The sequence below is a fragment of the Xenopus laevis genome, chromosome 9_10S (assembly GCF_017654675.1).
Source record: "Xenopus laevis strain J_2021 chromosome 9_10S, Xenopus_laevis_v10.1, whole genome shotgun sequence".
In the NCBI taxonomy this organism is placed as follows: domain Eukaryota; kingdom Metazoa; phylum Chordata; class Amphibia; order Anura; family Pipidae; genus Xenopus; species Xenopus laevis.
Genome location: NC_054388.1, coordinates 57,229,175 through 57,256,566, shown reverse-complemented (window position 1 = coordinate 57,256,566; position 27,392 = coordinate 57,229,175). Strand labels below are relative to the sequence as shown.

General features: G+C 37.3%; 1 pseudogene; it reads right to left on the bottom strand.

The window, feature by feature from the left end:
- Positions 1-27,392, bottom strand: part of LOC121398791 — a 49,977-nt pseudogene that overhangs the window by 13,569 nt on the left and 9,016 nt on the right.

The following is a 27,392-nucleotide window of genomic DNA, read 5'->3' as shown; positions in this document are numbered from 1 at the left end:
TACCTGGAGTATTTTCAAATTCAAATTCTTAGCTGCTTTAGAGCATAATAAATCTCAAAAAAAATTTAGTTTTTTCATCTAAAAATTCAAGTTTTTCCCCTTTAAATACAGGACTAGAAAAATTTGAGGTTTAATAAATAGGTCCCTGTATGTAAAGTATGCACTTAGTTTATCATATATTAATAAAGGTCTGCACTGAACAAGTTCACCAAATGCTGAAAGCATCAGGTCAGGGCTAACAGACTGGGCTTGAACCAAAATTATATTTTAGAGGAAATCTTGGATAGGCTGCCTGACTCAAAGTATAATTAGTTATTGCCACATTTCTTGTCTTACTGACCTTCTGCATACACATGAACATTAAAGGGATCATTTATTGGTTCACCCACTGTAGTTGTGCCAATCCAAGGCTTTTTATAAAGAGGTAAAGTATCACTTTATAAATATAAATTATGACATTTGTCGACATGACATCACTTCTAAGCTGGTAAAATGAATAAGAACATTATCAGCAGCAATGGATTATACCTTCATCCCTGTGGGGAAATATTCATGCACAACAAAGTATCAGCAGGGAAAGGTATAAAGGGCAAATGTACCTTTTTATGTCCAGCTTCTGTGATCTTCTCCATGTCGAACTGCCCAGTATAATATTGCACTTCACTGAACAAAATTACCGCTATTGAATCTCCATCTCTTTCAATAACAGAAAAAATATCTTCTGTCCGTAGGGTGTCTTCTCCCTATTAAAATGTGCTTTGCAGATAAAGATGAAATTTCATCATAAAGGAATTGCCTGGAAGTAGTAGTCTCTTCTAAACCATGCTGCCACCTACATTTGGGGGCACATTTACTTTTGGTCAAATATCGAGGGTTAATTAACCCTCGATATTCGACCCTCAAAGTAAAATCCTTCGACTTCGAATATCTAAATTTTTTTAAAGAGACAGTACTTCGACTATCAGTTGAACGATTTTTAGTTCGAATCATTCGATTCGAAGTCGTAGTCAAAGGTTGAAGTAGCCAGTTCGATGGTCAAAGTAGCCAAAAAAAACCTGCGAAATTCGAAGTATTTTTCCTTCTAATCCTTCACTCGAGCTTAGTAAATGTGCCCCATAGTGTTTGTGGATTAATAAAGTATTGCTAGTAATCAGTTATTAAGAAACTGTATTGATTTTTCAAATATTATGCAATGGGAACTTTATTATCCTTCATGGCTCATTTGTGTGGGTGTGTTTATGGATTTGTTTGTGTTATGTACAGTCACTTTCATAACAATTTTGTGCTACACCTATGTGTCACAATTGCCATATTGTTTAGCTTGACAGTCCATCAGACTTGTAATAGATAGTCATAACTAGTGATGGTCGAATAAATTTGCCAGGAGCGAATAAATTCACAAAACTCCTGCAAAAATACGCTGGCGTCAAATTTTTTTGGATGTGCATCAGAAAAGTCACTCGCTTCAAAACTGTCACGTGTCAACACGCCCATTGACTTTAACGCCGGCCTCAAAATCAACATGAATTGACGCGGGCATCAAAATTTGAGTTTTGCTAATTTTTGTGGCGAATCGAAATGGGAGAAATTTGCCCATCACAAGTCATAGCATCATATACATACTAAAGTAACATTCCAGCATCAAAATTTAATGCCCACCAAAGGAGTCTACAGATTAGGAGTCTACACACATCAGTCCCAACACTGGTGGAACACACCAAGGGTACTAATGTTCTACACTCCTAAATGGAGCTGCAGACTGCTCTAGTAACTGACCTCAACTTTATCATAGAATCTGTGCATGATATCCAATTAAGCAAACATTTTGGAGGCATATTAAATCATAATAATTACACTTGAAGTCTCTTGGCTTTCTGAGGGCTAAAAAAATGCCATTTGAACACAATAGAAAGCCTTTGCTGATAAGAATATGCCACTCTTGCACAGCAGACTAAAATATCCATTTACTATTTTAAATATTTCCTAATGGCTTTTACCTTAGATAAACCTATAATTTATAGTTAATAAGAAGAAACTCAGTAGATCTTCTGTATAAATAGCAGTAAACACAATGCATGTGCACCTGGTGTTTATTCAGCAGGACTTTCTGCTGCCTAAGAAGAAATTCCTATTCATTTAACTATTAACTGAAAGCAAATGTTGCAGATATTTGACATGTATCCCTCTGTTGCGATGTTCCACTCCATTTGGATTTTCTTCTAACTACCAAGTACCCAGTCTCTGCCTAAGAGAAAGAATGGCATCCCATTCTTCCTCTACCAGCATGGATCTTAGTAGGGATTGCACCATCTTGGTAAAGTTTGTTTGGATGAGAGTGGGATGACTTGTGTCACATAAGGTATTTACTGAGTATTCTGGTTTCTATTGTCCTTATTCTCCATGTCCAGTACTAAGCTCATGAAGACTGCAATGTGCAGAGGAACAAGCAACCTGGTTTGCATGCACATATGAACCCTAAACTCTGGAGCACAGATGAGGTGCCTGAAAAGAACTGTAAGTGAAACTTCTAGGTTCTGTTCTAAATTTATGTGGAATAAGGATGATGACAATAGGACAGAATTACAATGGCATAATAATCTTTGGAATAAAACTTATTTGCACGTCAAGATACAAAAATGCCACATTATGGCATTTTATTTATTTATTAGTGTAAGCTTTGGGAAGCAATAGTTTCCCACCACTGTACCACCAGAACTGATTTATAAAATAATTGAGGTACTATGGTTATATGTGTGTTTGGCAGTCATGGCAATAGATGACGTAAACTCTTTTTCAGGTTTTATTGACCTAGTTGAATCTTTTTGCCCCCCATCATCATCTAGTTCAGTGGGACAGTATAATCTGAACAGAGTCTAAGGGGCACATTTACTAAGGGTCAAATATCGAGGGTTAATTAACCCTCGATATTCGACCATCGAAGTAAAATCCTTTGACTTCGAATATCGAAGTCGAAGGATTTACCGCATTTACTTCGAACGAACGATTCGAAGGATTTTAATCCATCGATCGAATGATTTTCCTTCGATCAGAAATTGCTTAGAGAGCTTATGGAGAAGGTCCCCATAGGCTAATATTGGTGCTCGGTAGGTTTTAGGTGGCTGTGTAGGTAGTCAAAGTTTTTTTTAAAGAGACAGTACTTCGACTATCGAATGGTCGAATAGTTGAACGATTTTTAGTTCGAATTGTTCGATTCAAAGTCGAAGTCCTAGTCGAAGGTCGAAGTAGCCAATTCGATGGTCGAAGTAGCCAAAAAATACCTTCGAAATTCGAAGTTTTTTTCATTCTAATTCTTCACTCGAGCTAAGTAATTGTGCCCCCAGGTGTAATCATATACTTTCCATTTTTATAATGTCTATTTTGCCCTATACAATATATGGTTTTTAAATGCACTTACAATATATCTATAAGTAGGGCTATAGGCGATGACATGGTAGTTAGTTGACAGTGGCTTAGTAAGCAATTTTATAGAAGGTTGGAAAACGGAGCACACAACATTGTCCAATCGTCAAAAAAGGGTAACTTTGTCCTTGATTACTGAAAAGCCCATTCTTTAAAACCTTAATTTAACTGTTTTTAAGTAGGACTGCAAACCTAAAACACACAACCATACACACATGACATGTTTCATAGAGAGAATACCATACAAAGCAAACATACGTGTCCAAAACATCAATAATTGAACATAATTGAAATCCAATTTAAGTTACAAACCTTTTGGGGATATAGTACCAGCATGCTCTTCCCAACATTTAGCCCATGCAATTGTATCTGAGACTCAACAGCACACTAAAGTATAACATTTTGTTTAAAAGCAGTGGAATACAACATTTCTACCTATAATACTCTATCCATACTAGAAAATATTCAGCCACCCCACCCCCCAAATGCTTAACTTCATTCGCAAGAAGTGACTTCTACCTCTGCCGATAAATAAGGCAATGATATGAAACATGAGGTGTTTGCTAAAAAGTGAATTTAAAACTAAGGAATAAAAAGCCAGCAGCTTTAGTTAGTCAATGACATTATTTATTCAAAGTCATGCAAGTAGGATGAGTGAATGAATTAGGATTACGGAAGGGGAATCACTGATTAGGATGCATGCAAGCACAGTTTAAGGGGGGATATATTTAAAATTATTTTTCCTTAATAAAAAATAGTGAAAGGGCTCAGAACATTCATTTTCTGCAGAGGTACTGTATGTAGAGCAGTGCAAGTTGCCATATTGTTTGCCTTACCCAAACTCTTTCTATAAACCAGTGAATACAATATTTAAGCATAGCCATTAAGGGTGTTGCTTCTTCAGGGAAAACATCAAGAGTGACCTACTAATAAAACAGGTACAGTTTCTCAATAACATCAGTAGTGCTTATTACTAACAAAGCATGTCCAGTATTATAGATTGGATGGCACGTTGTTATGTATTTTCATTATGTTCATTACAATGTCCTCAAACTTGTGTCCAAATTCCTCAAAGAATTCTCGTATGCCTAACGTGAGATATCTAGTTGTCATCCATGCACTCCTACTTCGAAAATTCTAGCTGTGCTTTCTACCTTTATTTGTCCAACTTACTTCATCCTTCCCATGCTGATACACATTTGATTTTAATTTACATAGGTAGGTTTAAATACATAATATTAGGGCATGTATCAGAGTATACGTATCTTTCAAATTGTAACTGCTGTGTATGTTCAGGGCCAAATACACCATTGTACCAAATACGAGAAGGAGCGACACAGAAAGAGAGAGTTCTGCTTTAACTTCAGTAATGTAGAAAAATAAATCCACTGTATATTTTTCTATACAATGCACAAATTTTTATCCATCTTAAAAAATATAGCAAATGCATGAATTGCTATCAATTGAAACCACAAGCTTTCAAGGTTTTGAAATGAACAGTACATCAATATTAAAATTCAATCCTCTACTGTAACATCAATTTTTCTTTTGTACAGAAATACCTGTAGCTATAGGTCGAGAGTTTTCTAATGTGATTCCCCTTGATTTGTGCTGGGAAATATTTACTTGGCAATGCTGATTAGCATCACGCTGTAAATATGAACAAAGTTCCTTACGTGGTCAGATGGAAAGGCTTTGGCTTTGAGAAGAATTTTGTACCATTCTTTTGTAGGCTTATAAAATGAAAGCTGGAAAGGAAAGAAAACAGCAAATGGTTGTCAGTATGAAATGCTTTTAAAAGGAGCACAATCATACAACACACAGTTTGAGAACATGACATTGAATAGTTAATGCTTTGAACTGATTTAAAACAAAAAACATGCTTTTTTGCATCTTTTGACTTTTGTTAATGTAGAAGCTGTCAGTGCGTATCGTTGTTTTGTTAATGTTCATTTTTGCAATTTTAGTTGGTTTACATATATAGAAATAATTTTAGATTCATAATTTCTAATACCATGCTGGGCTGGCAAGTCAGCTTTCCAAGGGGTGTACATATACCTGCATTTTAAATCAATGTAAAGATAGGTTGTCCACTTTTATTCCCATGAACATGTTACTGACCAAGCACAGATTTGGTGATAACTAAGAAGTCAGGCCCCAGCTTACTTATCAAGCATTAAATCTAATTATGTGTTACAATTACCAATAAAGAAGGTTAATAAAGTAGTTCCTAAACTGTGGGGCTGGCCACCAAGAAGGTACCTGGAGCACTGTGATTTGGGGAGAATTTCCATATGTTCTCCTAGATATGAAAAAAGCACAGCTTGGTCCACATGGGTGAGATGTGTGATCAATACCTATTTTTGTCCTGGATATTCTGGATCTTTGGCAGAAAGGCTATTATTCCAATTATTTCTGATATAACCCTGTTATTAACTAAAATTAACCCCCACCAAATGTTGGATCTCTTAGGGAATTTGAACTAAAAAGTCAGACAATGACTGCTCAAGAGGCTCTCTCAATAGCAAGGACTACTCATTGTGTTTGCTCATAGTCTTTAGATTGCAGGTGTTCAGGTAAGGTAGATGTAGTCCAACATGTGGATAGGCCTTTATATACAGCAAGGTTACATAATCACAAAACCAACTTGATACTTAAACATGTGAAGGTAAACAAAAGTCAGTGACCGGATGATATTCATCCCAGGGAACCAAAAGAAGCTTAGCATGGTGATTGACAAATCTATTTTCATATTTTCATAATTGCTAATGAGGTGTCGCTCATCAAAAGAAATGCCATTTTGGCCAGAAAACAATAGGCATATAAATGGGCAGTGGTAGGAAACCTATTGAAAAGGATAATAAGGGACAAGATGCTTGACTACATTGAGAATTAAAAAAAATAAAGAGTTTGCATCAGCATGGTTTTATGAGTGACAGAATTTTCCAAACTTGCTGAAGTGGATATAATCTATTTAGACTTTGTTAAAGCATTTTGATACAGTACTTCACAGAAGGTTAAATTAAGGCATATTGGTGTGGAACATAATATTTGTACTTAGAGAACTGCCTGAAGAATGGGTTACAAAGAGTGGTAGTAGATGGAATATTTTCCACTTTGTGTGTGGTGATTTAACTAAATTAGAAACCTGGGCAGCAAACTGGAAAATGAGGTTCATTATTGATAAGTGAAAAGTTATGTAGTTATCAATATAAGTGAGAGTTATAAACTAAGGGGCCTATTGATTATGCTGTGTAAAACGATGCTACTTCCATAACAGCCCAACCACACTGTGGAGACCTCTCTCCAGCCATACATGCCCAGCTCAGAGGGCGAAAGCTCACAGGGTAAGGTCAACCAATCACTTTGCCATGCTATCCTCTGTGTAGAGACCTCCTTCCAGCTGCACATGCCTAATTCATAATGGTCCAGTTCAGAGGGTAAGGTCAGCTAACCTTTTCCTTAAGGTTTGGTATTATGGTCACTGTAGTGACAACTAGCGACAGTAAGAAATAACTGATGACCTTGTCATGACTGGGATGGGGTCTATTAATTTCTTGCTTGCTAGTACCCTTACTCCTTGTTCACCCCTCCCCCATTTAACCCAAGCTTTACCAGTTAACTATGAACTGAAAACCTATCTAGGATTCCATAACCAAAGTATTAGTATACATAAATCCAAAACTATTTCTGCTAGTTAAATGATAATTTGAGAAAGTTGCCAACTATTCATTAGCTATACCTTAGATGCAGTCTCTAAATGTCTAACTGCCACACTATGTTACCTTATTATATCCAAGGTAATATACATTTGCAAGAGCCATAATATGCAGGGGTTTGCAAAAACAAATAGATAACTGACCCATTATTAAGCATCCTGTGCCAATATACTGTCATAGAATACAGAAAAGTACTTGGTAAAATAAACTGCATAAAGCTTGAATTAAGCAATTCTAAGCTATAAAAATAAATCTTTTGTCCAACAGTCCAAAAATATAGCACTGAGTAGGTCTGAAAGTTATGTCAAAAGGGAACTAAACCCTGGAAAATTAATATGGTTAGAAATGCCATCTTTTATACTTATTGCACCAGCCTAAAGTTTCAGCTTTTCAATAGCAGCAATGATCCAGGACTTGTCACAGAGGGCCACTCACATGTTCAGTGGGTTCTGAGCAGCTGTTGTCACAAATTATCAAGCAAAAAATTAGGTTGGCCTAAGCTGATGCTACAGGGCTGATTATTACATGATGATGCTAGGTGGACTTGTTTCTGAGCTGCCAAGTAGTAGTTATCAGTAGTAATTACTAATCAGCCTTATATTGTGACATTTATATTCTATATGTACTTTATATTGTGAGTGGATCCTTAAGCTCAGTAAATGACAGCAGCACAGAGCATGTGCAGTGAATCAGCAGAAAAGAAGATGAGGAGCTACTGGGGCATCTTTGGATAAAGAGATATTCCCTGCTAAAGGACTGTGGTTGTCATGGGCTGGTACAGAAGTACCAAACATTTCTATCCTACTTCTTTAGTTAGACTTTAGTTCTCCTTTAAGGTGTTGCTAGATGATCATCAATGTTATATTAATGTTATATGTTTTATACTGTATATGTTATATATGCTAGATGATAATGAATGTTATATTGATATTATAATGGAGAACTGCTTTATGCCCAGAAAATACAAAACTAAGCACTACATATTTCACATATAGGAAAGCTGAAAAAACAGACCTTGTATTATATAATCTTTGGGCTGCTGAATTCTATATAAATGCCCAGATATTATGAAGTTGCATTTACCCCAAGTGAAACTGCAAGCAACATTGTGCTAGGTGTCCACTATTTTTGCAGACTCTGTGGATTTTATACAAACTTAAAACATGAGGGAAACATGAGGGAATGCTTTTCAATAAACAACCACACTCCACTTTCCTGGGCTACCTGATGCCGGCCAACCAACCACTAGGGGTCAGGTGGGCAAGTGTAATCAGGCAACCAATTGTCACCACCACTACCACTGCAGGACCCATGCCAGACAAGAGCCTGCCCAACTATATAACACTTACTGTACATACATACATACATACTACATCTACTTCCAAGCTTCAATAAGCAGGCTCTGTTTTATATAATTACCCATTGGTATCTACTACTAGACAAACTAACAGAGGATTTTACTATATGTAGGTTCCAGTGGCAGCAGATTGTCCTCTGAACATATGAAGAAATTGAGGATCTGCCACAAACAAAATATGAACTAAGTCAATCACTGTTGAAGTTACTGTGTGCGAGTTCTTCATTATACACTCACAGGGGCAACAGTACTGTAATAGGTAGAGGTCAGCTCGGTGGATGCCTTTTTGGGCCCAGGCTGACTTTTATGCTGCCTCAGTTACTACCGTGTGATTAATTGCTGTAAAACAGCAAATAAACAGCAAAAGACTAACAAGCAGCTGCCCAAATAGTTCTACCAAAGCCAGCAGTATAGTGAGGAGTAAATGTGTATATACTGCAGCTAATAACATTATATAAAAGAGAGAGCTTTGTCTCTGTATTTCTACGTGTTCAGAGTATAAGGTAGTGAACTGCTTTCCCTGCCTTAACTCATTCCTTCACTCAAGGATTTTATAAATGATTTCCTGCTCAGTTCATACTGATGTTTGAATTTTGTTGCAAACATAGTTTTCTATAAAGAGAATATATATACCTAAAGTACATGTTGTCTTGGCATTGGTAAGTAAAAATTTTAAGGATAGGGTACATGCAATTATATGGGGATTAAGCCTAACTAGTCCCACTAGACACCTTCTTATTCTTCAGAAAAAATGATAACAATGGCAAAAACATTTAATAAACTTAATAAACTACATAAATGGTGCCATGCAAAATCAATACAATTAATAAAAATACAATTAATAATGCATGTTTAGCAAGATGTATAATAACAAATACATTGGAACATTCGTTCCAACTGCCCTACACCCCCATTAAAGGGCTCCTAGCTCATTCCTGACACTTAAAAAGGTTAACATAACCACAGGGAATCCACTCCTAAACAATCTTCTTCATTGTCAGAGAGTCGCCACCACTTTATGTGGTCTGACACTGAAAACTGACCCGAATGCCCTTCCATACAAGCAACTTTTTGGGGCATAACAAATCCTAAAATAAAAAACATACAGCTCCAAGTGCATCAAGTGAACTCCATTTCTGAGCAATCTATGCCTATTGTTTTGCTGCTCATAGGCAGAGTTATCATTGATGACAACAGTAATCACAAAAGATCACATGTTCATTAGGCAGAACATTCAGCCAAAGGCAGATTTGAGGCTGTTGAATTTAATGTTATATGCTATCTGATCTTCTTGTGCCCTGGTCCATTCTTAAGCCCCCTGCAAGCTCTTTTCATCAGTGAACAGTGAATATCATTATATTACACAATTCAGTGACAATTATATTACAAAATAACCATGGAATTTGTTAATTTCTTACCTGCATCTACAGGATTTACACCTGTGCAACATAATAAATTGATACTAACTACTTATTATACAGATGAAGCCACTTGGATTTGTGAGATAAATGCGTCATGACTCAGGGTTAATTGAAGAAACTGCGTTATCTAAAGTCATCTTAACTCATTTAATGCATTTAACCTTTCCATTAGCATACCAAAGCACCATTGTGAACAATGGTGAATGCTTTAATTAGATGGGATGTTGTGACGCAGTTTTCTGTGTTAAATGAGATAAATGGGATATCTGTGTTTAGTTATTCTGTGTCAAACAGACAAACCAAAGTGGCTGCATCTGTATATATATTCGCCAACAAATGAAATTTAAGACAGAAGAATTATGCATTATTTCATATACAGTAAAAGAGTTAGAATAAAAAAAAAAAATGTCAGAAACAATATATTTGGCATTGAGTTACTGTGGAAAAGGGGAGCTTGTGAATCTAATTAACATTCAAAAAACTTGGAATCAAACTTGGAATCAAGTGATTTATATGTAGCAAATTCTGCTGAGACAGTAACACATTTAGGCAGACCTTGGTATCATATTGTGTTGACTTTAAAATGCACTTATCTACACTGTGGCTGTATGTCAACCAATGGCAAAGTATTGAGGCTCCGGGAAAGAAAGGCTAACATTTAAAATGGGCTAAAGAAGTCTGAGGGAGCCATTAATTCTTTCTACATAGTCAGTGAAACCTCACAGCTCTTCTTTTGTACAATGAAAGCATTAAATGACAAAAGAAATACAGTTAGAACTTCAGCTGCTGTGAACACACCCTATTTTTATAACTATTTATCCATGTTTACCCTGCAATTCCACATTTCAAGTGGTGGTGGAGTCCAATGAGTACATCTCTTTAATAAGAAAGACATTGACATTTCGGGAGAGATTAGTCATCCACAGCAGTGAAGATTTATCACTTGCCGACTGGTACCTAAAAGAAAAGGCAACATTGGAGTTTGTCTACATTTTTGTAACTTGTTTCTGTTGGCTTGTTTCTCTTAATTTCAGATATTGAAGACTGCCTTAGCCACTATACTCAAACTTGAATGGATAAGAGATAATGAATGCATATATAGTTACTGGTAAGGTTAAAAATGGGCAGACTACTGTTATTTATTAATAATCATTACATCATTGGTTTCTTGTTTGGCAGTACCTTTGTGGGCAGTACCTAAGCATAGAGATGGTCTTATGTCCTAACTTATATGCCTTGATTTCAAATATTATTTTTTTTTACTTTCTTAAATTAGAACTGGTGGACAAAATTTGGACTTTTATAAATGGACTTCTTGAATATAAGGACTTGAGCATAAATGGATTTCCACTTCCTAGAGGGAATCTATAACTAGGCACCTTGTTAACTTAATTGGAGGGTGGGGGCGGGGTAGTACATCCCCAGGTGGTTACTTAAAGCTTTGACTTTGCACTTGTCAGTACACATTACTATATGGTGTTTTTTTGTTTTTTTTTTAAAGATTTTATTTTGCATACTTTTCATTACAAAAAAAATTAAGATTATAAAGAAAAGAGAAAGAGAGGAAATAAAACAAGACCACAGTATATGGTGTTTAAGATGGAGCACCAGTGTGACATATACAGGACACACCATATACTGTCTCTTAGCGGCACATTTACAAAGCTCGAGTGAAGGATTCGAATAAAAAAAACTTTGAATTTCGAAGTGTTTTTTTGGCTACTTCGACCATCGAATGGGCTAGTTCGACCTTTGACTACGACTTCGACTACGAATCGAACGATTCGAACGAAAAATCGTTCGACTATTCGATCGTTCGATAATCGAAGTACTGTCTCTTTAAGAAAAACTTCGACCCCCTAGTTCGGCAGCTAAAAGCTACCGAACTCAATGTTAGCCTATGGGGAAGGTCCCCATAGGCTTGCCTATGTTTTTTTGATCGAAGGATATTCGTTCGATCATTGTATTAAAATCCTTCGAATCGTTCGATTCGAAGGATTTAATCGTTCGATCGAACGAATAATCCTTCGATCGTTCGATCGAAGTATTAGCGCTAAATCGTTCGACTTCGATATTTGAAGTCGAACGATTTTAGTTCCTGGTAGAATATCGAGGGTTAATTAACCCTCGATATTCGACCCTTAGTAAATGTGCCCCTTAGTGTATAACCCGAGTGCGATGACACATACAGGAAGCATAGATCAGACAGAGTATGGCACATGCAGGTAAGCAGAGAACAGCACACACACAGGTAGGCTGAGTGTTGCGCACACAAGAAGTATAGGGAAGGCAGATAATGGCACACACAGGGAGCATAAAGAAGGCAGATAATGACACACACAGGTAGGCAGATAATGGCAGACACAGGGAGCATAGGGAAGGTAGAATATGGCACACTGGTAGAATACTTAGTGACTATTAGTAGGTAGTATTCTATGTATGACATTGATGTGTTGTACAGTGTATGGAAAAATATATATGTTTTACCAAAAAGTGCACCTTACCTCACTCCTTAAATGTTTTGTGTTTATTGCAAGCTTGGATATAAAGCTCTGAAGTATAAGGCTGTATCTGTGCTATAAAACCAGTGTTATGGATGCATTGTTGGCCAAAGGGACATAAAGGAGTGATTTGCAGGTCTCCACAATGCCCCATGTGAGAGTTAAACTCTGATTTGTGGTGTTAAGGCAGTGCTATGTACGTATATGGCATGAAGCAAGTAAATACCTTCTGTTTTCAGGAGGCTTCATGTTGCATGTCTTGCATGTGAAGGGCTTTTAGGCTCTTTTTAGCCCGCCTCACCCTAACCAGGCTATGTTCTCTGCTTCGCTATTCCACAAGTCCTACCCACTCAGAATCCATGTTCCAATTTCTTGCACTGATGAGATCTAACAAGATCAAAACAGTCTGTCTGCAAGTTTGGATATATGGCTCTGAACACTCAGGCAGTATCACTGGCTCTGGATGCATAGTTGGCCACAGTGACATAAATGAGTGATTTGCATGTCTCCACCCACACTCCCTCATGTGAGAGTTAAACTCTAGTTTGTGGTGTTAAGGCAGTGCTATGTATATGGCATAAGGAAAGTAAATGACTTCTGTTTTCAGGAGGCCTTATGTTGCATGTCTTGGATGTGAAAGGCTTTTTGGCTCCTTTTAGCCTGTCTCAACCTAAGCAGGCTAGGTTCTCTGCTTTAAAAGAGAATGAAAGTCTTTTTTTGTTTGGGGTGCCAAAAGGTAGGCATCCCCAAGTGATTGTATTTACTTATCTGACACTGAAAAGCCAAACTTTAACAAAAAAGTCGACTAGTTCATTCTACTATGCACTTGTGTACATTGAAGAACGAAGACGCGAAGAAGACAATCTCTCGCTCGCTGACAGAACCCCAGATCAGTGCAGCTTTCCTTCTCCTTTAATGGTTAATTGACACTAGGTTGATATAAATGACTGTTCGAGATTTGTTCTGATACTCTAGAAAAAAAGGGTTTGTCAGAAACATGCCGCACTCACTACTATCCTATTAAATTACCCTATATTATTGCTTTTCACCTACTGCCTGAATCTCTTTTCTGACCTCTTTCATTGCTGGTAGCCCAGTGATCCCATTGGTTTATAGTAAAATAAAAATAACATGTCTGCTCTTTGATCATGTAAGAGGTACTTGTAGACTGGAAATATATAAGGGAGCAGCTTTATCTGATTTCAGTTCTGCTTAATCAACTCAAATGTGAAGATCATTGCTATTTGCCCAAAACTTCAACACTGCCAAGAAAATACTGCCTTTTGTGTATGTCTATAATAGGATATTATTCCCCCTATTAAACCACTGATGCTAAACCCCCCTGATTATATATGATTGTATAAAAATAATTATTGCATATGATTGATAATCCTTTTATCTGAGGCTTACGTTTGAAAACGTTTTTTAAAAACAAATTTTAGTATTTATTCAGTAGATTTACAAGCTAATCTACAGCAAAAAACAGACAATGCATTGCTGGGGGAAGGTAACTTACCATTTGAAGATGCAAATTAACACTCAGCCCATTCATTAATGCTACCTCTTCCTTCCTGGCACCTGCAAGATGATAGAATATTGATCACTCAGCATTTTCCTTTTTCAGCCAATATTTTCTGTTAATAGAAAAACTACTGAATAGGGAAGAGGAAAAAAAAGTAAACATATTTTTAATATTTCACAGGAATAAACGTTGGAAGCAATTCATTCCCCTCATTTGGTGTAAGAAATAAAAAGATAATGAAGTAGCTGCATTTTGCTATGAATGGGTGGATGATTTATAGCTATCATTATCTTTCAGCTGAATTCGTAAAGATTCTACTTCAGTTCTAAGCACATCTCAAAGAGAGTGTTTGAAACAAAGCTGGAATCGTAATAAAATCTAAAATCTGAAATGGATGAATTCAGAATGTTAGCCCTGAATGCATAACTTTGCTTTTTGTGTAACACAATGGGCATTTGTACTGTTTTGGAATGTTAATATAAGCACGTGAGAAAGGAGAGTATATATATATATATATATATATATATATATATATGTATATATATATATATATATATATATATACATACACACAAAATAAGTCACCTTCAGATGGTCAAGTACCAGGTGCTGCTGCCGTGTCAATTATTCAGATATTCATTGGTAGTTAGCAGCCCACTGGGTTCTGGATTGCATTACTTTTGTTGCATTTTACCAGGCTATCTTTCTGTATCAGGATAGGTATAGAAAATGTGTCGGAGGTCACCCTTCTTGATAGCGCTGCGTCTCTCCCCTCGGTAGCAGCTCTCGCGGGATCCTCCTCACCTCGTTCAGGAGGTAACTATAGTGCACAGATTTACCCCGCTATACGGCGCTGATCGAAGGAATCACAAGAGTCGTTTTAGCTCAATATTCTTGCGGCTTTATTTGCCACATCTAGTGAACATGTGGCAGTGGGTTGGTGAGGAAACCTATGCATTTCGTGTCTTCTCTCCTGGCACTTCATCAGGGTTGTGGTTGGGGCTGTGCCCCTGTGCCAATATAGGCATGCACAGGGTAGAGAGGGAATGGATTAGGGTAAAAGTCTTGTACATAATAGGCAAACGTTTGTAGCATGGCTTTGTTTTGTAGGCTTCAACCTTGAAAATTGGAGGAACCCACCGAGAAGTTACAGCAAGATAAGTTTTAAGTACTATTATACACGTTTCAGTTATTCTTTAAGTATATTTGAAGACTTAGTTTGAGTTTGTATCTATAGAATTTATGTCATTTAAAGTTAGGAGCATTTCAACTCCAGGAATGATTAATAGCAGAATGATGGTACAAAACTAATAATGGCTGGGTTTTGATTCAGGCTTTGCATAGTGCCTTATAAATCACAAAATAGTATTTTAATGAATAGTAATCCAATCATTCTAATTTAAATGCTCTTTGCCTTTTGCATACACACTTTATCATTACACTTCTGTGTCAGCTCTGAGCTCTGCTGAATCAGCTTGTTGGCAATGCTGAACCTGTGTTCCATTTTGCCCATTCTATTTCTCATACTGGGAGTCGGCACTTAAAAGTCTTTTCCCATGTTCATCTGCAGTTTTAGTGACTATGGGAATTACAGTGATCCATTTCCTTTGGAAACTTTTTTACGCAAACAACCTTAAAAATATCATTTTCAACCAACTCAAAATATTACTGTAATCCTAAGTAACTGGTAACTGGTATTAAAGGGGCTAAATAGAAGCACTCATAAAAATATTTTTTTTTCTGTAAATGTACTTTTTAAAACAAATGTTTTGCAGTGTGAGACATTTAAGGCTGGCTATAAGCAGGCTGACCTTACATTAATCAGGTTAATTTGCCCTCAGGTTAAGAAGAGAAATATTAAATTCCAAATTTCTCCATAGGCATCCATGTGTTTTCATCAGATAAACCATGAGATACGTTTTTCTCATCAAACTGTATCTGCCCCATTATGTGAATTAACATAATTGGCCAATGACATTGATAGTCAGATATAGCTCTTATTTCTTTGTTAGGTCAATGGCCTTAACAAGAGTTTATGATCTGCGAATCGCTAAATCAAAATCCTGGATTGGGTTAGGCCAGTTGCAATAATATAGGATAGCATCAATGCCTCTCATGATAACCTCCAACCCCCCCCCTCTCCAAGAGAGACCATATGTACTCAATCAAAAATTGGCCAAATTGCCTGACCAAATCTGAGCATGTATGGATATCTTTCGACACTCTTTGACTGTACATAAAATGCTCACAAAGCATTTCTCTATGAGAAATGATGGAAAGAATTTTGAGGGCGCTCCAAATTATTAACATCCTGCTATGTTGCTTCTCAGAAAAGACCCCACTAGCCAGTTAAGTAAAACATGACTGGTGACAAAATATTATTGCATATGTCCTTTTTTGTTCATCTATGAATATTTCTCTCATGTAAGAATATCACTACAGCACAAAGACAGCAGGGTTCTTAGCATTCTCTTTTTCTGCTCTTTCAAATTGCATGGTACACAATTACATCTCATTTAAACAAAATAGGTAATTAACACTCTAGAGAGGAATACATTATTGTTGTTGTGCTTACCTTAAGCACTGCGTATCTTGACAGCGCTATATAAATAAATGATGATGTTCTAAAATATATTAACATGGTTGGTCAACTATATAAAATAACGTTTTGATTGTTTTGCTTTCTAAAACTCTGTTTTGTTTTAACGTTGTCTTTGCAAAAAAATATAAAATGTTTTAATAAGTTTTTCAGTGTTGTGTCCTTATTTTCAAAAAAAACAATCTCTCACAATATTTTTCAGGTACATTTTCCCCAAACCCATTACATCCCTGGCCATGCCCCTGATCATTCTCCGCAGTGCTGCCTTTATTTCAGGTTAATTTGGGAAGGTTTATGGAGGGGGAGTGCCGCGATCGGCACCCAGAATCCAAAACCAATGCTAGGCTCCCTGGTCTCGGCTTTTGCCTTTTTCGCCTTTAACAGCCGCCTTTCACCTCGGGAGGAGCCCTCGGCTAATTGGATGCCGCCATAAGTAATAAGAGAGGAGCCAAGCGAAGGGTTCTGGATGAGCAGAGGGCACGATCTTTAAATGAAATTCTTTGGGCAAAAGGTCACAATTCTAGGAACAGACGTAAAGCTCAGTCAAACAAGCCGGGTCGGTGCGGGCAGAATTCAAGCAAAGTCAGACAGGCAAGGGTCAAAGCCGGGAGATCAATCAGAATGGTCAAGACAGGCACGGGTCAGAATACGGATAGCAGGATAGTCGGATAACAGTCAGAGGTCGGGATCACAGAAGTCAACAAAGTCAGGCAGGCAGGGTCAAAACAGGAATCAGAATACAAACAAAGGGCACCCAAGAACCCAGAAATGGAACCTAACAAATGGGCAATAAGTTTAGGTCAGAGGCCCCTTTAAATGTTTAAATTTCGCCGCCGCAAGCGTGATGACGTCACGCAGCCGGCACGTAAAACTAGGAAGTGAGGGGCAGCGCACACTATAGTAAAGCCAGCACAGGAACCGAAAGGACTAGGGCTGCGGGCGTCCCCACGGCGGGAGTCCCCGCCGGGCCCTAGTCCCCGCTAGACCACCAGGGTAAGCCCTTACAGGGAGTGCTAAAATTATGTGACTTTGGGAAAGTTGACATGCCTACATTAGTGATGGGCGAATTTATTCGGCAGGTGCGAATTTGTGCCAAATTTGCGAGTTTCACCACCGGCAAATACATTTGTGAATTTGCAGTGAAAATTTGCCAGCATCAAAATTGGCTTTTCGCTGATTTTTCTCCCATTTCGCAAATTTCACGGGACAAAAGTGCAACTCTAACAAAGTATTAAAGCCGTATATGTGAAGAATAATTGAGTGAAGTGTTGGAAAGAAGATCAGTAGAAAACTCCAACAAGAGATTTGGAAAAAGCAAGTTTGTGACCCCACAGCGACTGCTTTAACCATAAACAAGAGCATTCAAACATACTTACAACTGTAGCCATAAGATCCATAATACACTCGTCACATGAACCCCATGGACGTTTTCCAATAAAATGACCATGAACACCCCTAGAAATACAAAAAGTTATAGTTCTGTGCAAGGTGCAGGCACAAACATGAAATATTTGTTAAGAATCATATACAGTATTTTACAAGCCCTAATTGCTCAATAAAAAATATACATTTGTAATAGTGTGACATAGCAATGTTTCAATAAATGGAAGTTCTAGAAGTTAGGTGAAAGTTAGGTGAATTTAAACTGAATACATTGAATCACATAATGAATTTGATTATTCTGATTTGAAGGTGACTTTGTCCAATAATTGCTTATGTCTACTTGCAAATTTGAAACATTTACATCACTGAACTTGCCAAGGACCTCCTAGATTTCTATGACAACTTTGTTTTAAATGACCACTAATGGAATATGAAGAAAATATTTTTCTTATACATAAGGTTAGCATCAGCTCTTACAAAAAGCCTATATATTGTCAACATAGCCCTATTCTGTATGGCAAATGTTTCCATTGTATAGTTCTCTGTTGAGTCATTTACCACTAAAGGGGTTCAGACAAGTCTTTTTCCTGTTTTTCTATCTGTGACATCACCTAGCCCAGTTACAGGCTGGGAGCCCCAGTGCATCTCTGGGAGTGGAGGATCCAGGGCAGTGCCTTGCTTTGGAGCTAAATGCACAGGGTTACAGAAGCAACTTAAAAGGGAGCCCCTGCTGCAGCAGCCAGCCCACATTTCCCATTGCAGGAATACTATTGCTCTTGCATTTTTCAAAACTCTTATTTTATTTTACATATAGTTAATCTTTTTACTTCAAACTGTGTGTTTTATATTCCTAGTTGAAATCCCAGAGGTGTGCCCCTGAGTGCCTACTAGTAAATCCCAGTTTACCAGTTGCCAGTATCTTTCACACGAAAAGGGAATTCAGGGCCCTGAACTGCAAAGGGTTAAATGCTGTTTAACTGCTGTGATCAAATTTTACAAGAAGTGTGGAAAAGAAAGGGCTACAAATCTACACTCCCAAAACTATCCCCTCTTTAAATTTAGATACCAGAAGACTCAGAAGACTCCACTAGGTTGATTAACTAAACCAAAGCTAGGGGCTTGTCCAGATTGACTGGTATAATACTGTATATTGTACAGTAAGTATATATTTAGAACCCTACATAATAAACATCCAAAATATCCTCTCTCATTGTTAGTCAATATATTGTACCAAAGAATAGCTCACTGGCTACATTTGTCAGACATTTACTTTGAAAGCTCTTCTTGCAGTAAGAAGATCAAAGTTAAACATTAACTGATAATGATGACATGGGTTGCTTTTCTTGTACCCCATTATGTTTAATGTTGGTGCAAATACTTACAAATTCCACTTTTAAAAACACATGTCCAGGGAACCTTAATAGAGACAAGAGAGTTATTCTAATGCCCTACACATGTGCCCACTGTAAAATGAATGTTCCATATGTTTAAAATGTCTGGGGAAAACCGGTTACCCAAAAAACTTTTGCAGGCAATCCTGCTTGAAAAAAGTAAAAGTCACCAGCTTTTTTAAACTTAGATGCATTTTCGGGACACAGGATATGATGTAAGTGACAGAAGATTGAAGAAGTTCTAGCTACTTTATAACACTTCGCCTGGTCTGAGGTGGTGAAGGCAACTATGGCGAAAGAGGTAACATTCTGTAATATCAGCATTTTTGTGAATTTTCACAGTAACGTCCATTCGCCAGAGTGAAAAGTCGCCTGTGATAGACTGTGAATGACTACTCTTTCTCTAGCAAATTGGCACCTGCGCCTGTTAGTAAAACGGTATGTCCCTGCGGGTGGGTTAGCCACTTCGTACCTTAGTAAATCTGACCCTTAATGTCTTCTCCAGAGTTACAAACCATGAGCATTTCTAATAAGGGAAACGTATCTGCCCCTACACTTTACAACCGCAAGTCACAATACCTCAGCTAACACTGTAAATATAAACTAATGCTACTTTCCTAAAGGGATATTGAAGTTGGACCATTAAATATACAGAAGTTTGCAAATTCCCACTTTCCAGAAGGAGGACAAGGGATTTCACTTATTAATATTCCCTTTTGTCATTGAAGAAAATCATATCACAATTATTGATCCATGGGACTGAACCCACACAATACATACAACTTTGTTACAAATGATTAAATGTCTGACACAGCTAATGAGTTCTAACACTTTTCACCTCTGATTTCCTTGTTAGCACTTACTATTTTGGCTCTCTAATCACGAAGGAATGCAGAGAAAGCAGCTGTTGGTTTAGCACTAAGTGCTGCTAATGGACTTACTTATTTTAAGATTGTAAAGACTTGGACCCTGCTCCCTCTCATGTCTGTTCATAAATTTCCTTCTCTCTTCCTGGAATCAGTTTGACCATTGATGTTGATGTGTCATTACAAAGGGTTTTTAGATGTCATTACAGTACATATTATTGACTGTGGTTCTAGTTCTGAACTGTAATATGTTTAGGTACACAATAGATACACAATAAACTACAAAGCTTTTAAAGGTCTTGGGTGTCTTTTTCATAGACGTACATGCAGTGGACCTTTTGGTATTAATACAGGAAACATAAAATGGTAGTCAAGATTTGCAGAAAAATAATCAGCACAGTATGCAGACTCTAGTGAATGTAGGTAGGCAATTCAAACAAAACATTAATTAAAAACAACCCTGCAAGGAGCAAACAATCATAACAAGTCAGCATATTCAGATTTTCTACATTCTTAGTTTAGTGAGACTAGTTATACTGTTAATTTCTTAAATTTTTGCCCACTTGTCAAGTTCCTCATCAATGTAGGTTTTAACAGTCTTAGGGGCAAATTTACTAAAGGGCGAAGTGATTAACGCTGGCAAAAAACTCGCCAGTGTGACGTCATTTTGGTACTTCGCCAATTTACCAGCGGTCACTGGCGTAACTTCGATAGTGAAGGAGATAGACTCTGGCGCTACTTCGCACTCTTACGCCAGGAGAAATTTCGCTCTGGCGAAAAAGCGTTACTTTGAAAATTTACTAAGATGAGGATTTTAGTAAATGTTACCTCTTGCTCCAGACTTGCCTTTGCCACCTCAGACCAGGCTACGTGCAATAGAGTAAATAGTACTTCCTCAAAAAATAGTTGAACATTTTTCTAAGTCTCAAAAAACGCTGGTGACTTTTCATTTTTCAGGGTGATAGGCTGCAAAAGATCTTAATTTTTTCTGGGGTACACGGCTTCCCCCCTAAATTTCCTAACATATGGCACATAAACTATACACTGGGGTCATGTGTAGGGCATTATAACAACTTTATTTTATTAAGGTTTCCCGGGCTTGTGTAGTATAATGTATTTGCTGCAACATATATACGTCCATTCAACCTTAACTTCCCGCCGTATGCAAATTAGCCAACGCTAGAGCAACTTTGCTTTGCTTGCCGCAGTAATGCAACTTCGCCAGTGTTCGGCGCCCTGGACACAACTTTGCATTTTAGTGAATTAGCGTTGTCCTGCCGAATTTTCGCCTGGCAACATGTTGCCAGCAAAGCCGTCACTGACGAATTTCCGGACGTTAGTGAATTTGCCCCTTAGGAAGAAGTCCAAGGGAGTTGCCACAGATGTATACACATTCATCGTCTTCATTAACCAAGGACTGGTCAGCTAGAATGAATATAGATATTGTGTAAAATATTTTTTGCAGCAGAGTTTCAGTTATGGTAATATACAGTACAGTAACAATAAAGGTAAAATACACTTTATATAAGCTTTCTTTAAATGGAGTCAATTATCTATAATTTGGATTGCCATACCTTAAGTCTGCTAAAATTCATTTAAACATTGAATAAACCCAATAGGATTGTTTTGCCACCAATATGGATTCATGCAACTTAGTTATTATCAAATACAAGGTACTGTTTTAGAATAACAGAGAGAAGGGTAATACTTTTTCAAAATTAGTATTCTATGGGAGATGGACTTCCTGTAATTCTGAGCTTTCTGGATAACAGGTATAACAGGAATAATACCATTATAACATTCTTTATTGGATTTAATTAGGCATACTTTTTAAACTAACCACCAAACATACTTCTTATTTTCGAAATATGTATGGTTCAGGGTATGTTTCTTATCCGACAATAGGATATCGGTTTTTGTGACTAGGAAAATATTCAAATATGCCAAGTCTGTAAACAATATGAGTATATTTATGTTTCTGTTATCTAAAAACAAAAGAAAAACATAAAAGTAGATTCTGTGATTAGATCATTGTTTTGTTGGATAATGTATCGACATTTATACATTTGAGTGATAAATGCCAAATAATTGTATCTTATCAAAAGCATTCTCACTAGACTGAATTAATAGGTCTGAAATATTTACATTTGTTGGTGTTGTCTATGGCGAAAACATCAGAAAAGAAACAAAGGAAGCATCAGAATTTCAAAGTAAAACAAATAATTAACATTTCACCATTTAACGTGTGTTATCTTGGGATAAAGTCCTTTAAACAATTTCTAACTGTTAATCTTCTAAACTATGGACAATCCACTCCAGTATACCAAAGCTCAATAGTCTACTTACTTTATAAGAAATAGAAGGAGCAAATGCCCATCAGACCCAAAGGAGCTAGTACTGGTAATAAGTGTGTGTGTGGGGTGGGGGAGATATAGTCCAAGGAGTCCCTAATTAACCTGGGATGATAACCCAACTTTTTTCTTTTTGTTTCATATTTTGGAGGCAAATAATAAGTAATGTGTCCATTTGTACACACTTTATAGTGCTTCCTGTAGTTGATCTTTTATTGCAGGCTACTTTAATATGACTGTCCTGCTCCATGAGGGGATGTTTCTCCTGGCTGAATGTGGCCATATAGGGGGTGATAGAAGCTGCCAATTTAGTACTTAAAGACAAGTTGGCAACTTATTGTCCCATGTATGGGGCCCACAGATGGGGCCTTCCAAACCAGTATCTGCTAAATTTAAGTTTGATTTTCCTGTCTAATGAGGAATGCATTGGTATATTGATGTTATCCTCATACTCATCCTCATATGATTTGATGCTTGGTCCCCAGGCTAATGATTGGATCAACCAATTTGGCCCAGTTTGTGGGTGGCCAAATTAGGCCCTAATGCTAAATTGAAAAAGGATTATAGTTGTGAGTAGCAGCCAGTATAAAACATAGAATCTACTCCTCTTCTACTTTGCAAGTTAAAAGTTGAACTCACAAACATATCTGATGTGATTTAGTTTGTCAGTTGGTTAGCCAAGGACTGCCTGTTCCCGGCCCACTCCACCCATGTTCCCCCCACTTCATATATGTTCCTTCCACTCCACCCAATTCCCCACCTACTCTGGCCATTTCCCTGTCTAGTGACATTGTCACCCTGCCCCACTATGACACCACCATCCACTCCCCATCCTGAAATTGGTTTTCATAAAGGACATAGGTGGCAACCATACTCACTAAGCAAAGGGTAAAGTGATTTGCCTGCCCCCCCCAGCAAAAATATGTGCCTGCTTCATGCATATACATCAGATAGTATTAGAGTAGGTGGGTGGAACGTAAGGAGCCAAGAGAAATTTGGTCCTTACCAGTCCCACCTGCAATCCTCATGTAATAATGGGGTCAGCTCATCCTATAGTTACACCACTATAGTTAAAGGAGAATAGAATCTTAAAAAAAGAATATTGCTAGATTGTCATTTGTCATTTTATACACCAGACTTCAGCATCTTCTTAACAGTAAATATCCAGGCCTTAAAATTGTCACAGGAACTTCCTATCTTGTATTTTGTGTCATTGACATTGCACATGCTCGGTGTGCTCTGGGCAGCAGTTGAGAATCTAAGATGATAAAAATCAGAAAATTAGGTTCCTTTTCATATAAACTGATGCTACAGGGCGGATTATTGCATTCTTATACTAATTGCTCTGGTTTTTGAGCTGCCATGAAATGATAATCTGAATTAATTAATAATAAGCTTTGAATAGTGACATATATATATATATATATATATATATATATATATATATATATATATATATATATATATATATATATATATATATATACAGTATATTGTTAGTCAGTCAGCTTTACTGCTCCTTTAAGATGCAAATTTGTTCTTTTCTGAGTACATTTGCAACAACGCATAAAATTATCCAGTGCTCTTTTTCTTTAGTTTCCTTTCACTATTAACAAGCAGATCATTAAAAGCCTGAGCAACTACATTATATCACACGTTTTTGCAACATTTATCATTAAGACAAAATGAGCATCTGTACCATCCCTTTGCAGCTGAATTAAAAGAATATACAAAATATGTAGCCCTCCCAAACTATAAACAAATTAATCAATGCCGGTTCTGTACCCTGCCACTTCCCACTGCTGCTGCCTAGTGCTGTCCCCTCCCCTTCCCCTGACAGGCGCTGTCCCCTTTCTCTTCCTATGCGCACATGCGCAAGTCTTGATAGTTCGGAACAGCACTGGAGACTGGCGTGCATCTCCAGTGCTAGTAGCTAATTCTGATGCAGCTGGGCAGTATGCTGCCCCTAAAATTCTGCCACCCTAGTCCCGTGGCCCTTCTAGCCTTGCCACAAATCCAGGCCTGGGTACACAATTTATTTTAATAGGAATATAATGGGCTTATTTTCATTTTCCCTGAAGCTGTTAAACCTACTTATGCATTGCTCTTCCAAAAGTTTCCACCTTTCTTGAGTGATGAAAAAGGTTTAACTGGGATGTGATAAACATCTGAGATAATTTTGAGGAAAAACCATTAAGTGCTGAAGCATCAACACAAAGGACTAAATGGCTTGGTTATTTTACGTGTAAGGATATAGTGGATAGTCATATCTTTGTAATAAAACATATACTGTATGTGCTTATATTAGTTTGTCATAAATGTAGGCGAAGATGTCCAAGGCCAAAGCATATTTTAAAATTCCTGTATGGAAAAATAAAAAGCAGATAAAGAAATAGAATAACGAAGGTATCATTTGTCCTTTAAAATACTTCCTTAGTTAATAGTGGGCAAGAGACCTAGAAAGCCAGCACTTTTAATATGTAGCTTTGTATTCTATCTAATCATATCCCTAAGGAAAGCAATCATGAAATATGCTTGCGGGTTTGGGCTGATTACCTGTGTGGCTCATTACACTGGATCTCATTTGACTGTCACGTAATTAACATTACCTCATAATACGTTTTTGCAGCCGCTTTTTGATAAATAATTATACCTGTGTTAAAATTCACTTTTCCCATTTGCTACACATTTAATTGTCTAATTAGCAGTGTATTGATGGAATCGTTCTACAATAAAGAGCAGATTTTGTTCATGTATTACAGAGTTTGTGAAAAAAATTAAGAAGAGCCCTATAAATATTATAATATTATAAATATTTTTAAAAATGTTTCACGAACTCTATGGGGCATTTGTCACACAACATTTTTTACTTTACATTAGAGTCTATGGCATTTTTCAGTGGCAAAAAATTTAGCTCATCCCTAGTAGCTAACATTCCAGATCAACCTCTGTCTGTGGTTACTGTTCAAGCATGGTTCAAGTACATAGTTCAAGTCTTTTCCAAAGACACGTTTTGTAGCTCATTAGCCAGTAATAAAAAATAAAATAAATAAATTAGCCATATCTCAGAACAAAAAAAAATAAAGTTTGCATAGATGTTGTGCCATCCGGTAACTGGATATAGAGAAAAGTGCCATTTGGGAACCCAGAGTTGTCGTAATTACGTAAATATTCATAAATGTTGGCAATAGGAAGCCTATATGTAAGTGATTTCTAAACTTTCCAATATGAAATATTTATTAATACCCTAGTTTCATGGAAAAAAATGTGGATTGAATGAAATTAAAAATCCCTAATGTTTTACTTAATGTTTACTTTAATTATACAGTGATCCTGAGCGATAGTCTGATTACAGTTTGATGAGCAAGAAAGTTCCTGCCCCAAAAGAGGTAAGAGTTCCTTGCTCAGGCCTACCATACCACCTACTCCGCTCATGCCAAGTTTACTTGGAAAACGTGTCTTTTTAAGTTTAACCCATAGTGACCACTATGGCAGGTTTATTATTCTACATTCTACTATGATAACTTATGAATTCATACTGGTAAATGTACCATCTCTTTGCAACAGAACATCTAAATCTTAGGCCCAAACTCCACAGCGCAATGTCTGCAGACCTGACGTGCTGAGAGGCCACCAGAATATATTGACTCAAGAAATCACCCACTGTACGGCGCTGTCCGAAACACTCACAGGAGACGTATGCTGCTTAATGAAGATGCAGCTTTATTGTGCATACCATGTAAACATTGGCAGTGGGTTAGAGATTAAACTAGCGCGTTACGTGCCCTAACTCTCCCGGGACGTCACCAGAGTTAATGGGTGAGCTCCGTTAAATCTGCAAACCTTACTTTATGTTTTCACCAGAATATAATGTAAGTTAACGAAACATCGCAGCTACAAACAACATGCATCCGACTTCATCCAGCAGTCGGTTGCATGTAGTTTGTAGCTGCGATGATTCATTAACTTACATTATATTCTGATCCTCCGACTGGTCATTTGCATTTTTGGATCTGAAGACATTGTGCCACGGAGTTTGGGCCTAATACAGATATGGGATCTGTTATCCGGAAACCCATTATCCAAAAAGCTCCAAATTCCGAAAGGCCGTCTCCCAAAGACTCCATTTTATCCAAGTAATCCAGATTTTTAATGATGATTTCCTTTTTCTCTATAATAATATAATAGTACATTGTATTTGATCCAAACTAGGATATAATGAATCCTTATTGAAAGCAGAATCATCTTTTTGTGTTTATCTAACGTTTAAATGATTTTCCAGTAGACTAAAGGTATGAAATCCAAATTACGTAAATATCAATTATCTGGAAAGCCCCAGCTCCCGAGCATTCTGGATAACAGGTCCAATACCTGTACAACAAAAAGCGTCTTTCCTGCTTTAGGCAGGAGATAGGCTGTAATTGAGAAAGGAGTGGTCTTTTATTTGACAATCGATAGGATGTTGGTTAGAAGGGAGGTGGGTTGTTAAAAGGTAGTAGAATGGCTATAGGTAAGAAGGGGTAGGCTGCAATTGGGCAACAGAGACATTGTAGGTGAGAACGGGGTAGGTTGTTATAGTGAATAAAAAGACCATAGGTAAGAAGCTGTTGACCTCTAAGTGATCAGGATGATGTGTTTTTAAGTCCCCGAAAAGCCTTCCCACCGGGTTCATTTTCCGAAGTCGCCCAAAGTTTCATCGTCGTGCAACTTTGGGCAACTTCGGAAAGCGAATCTTTCTGAGTGCCATCCCGCAGGAGATTTCGATTCTAGCAGGCGGGAAAGCTTTTCAGGGAGATTAGTCGCTGGAAGAAGAGGCAATTAGTCACTGGGCGACTTAATCTCCCCGAATCTTCCATTGTGTC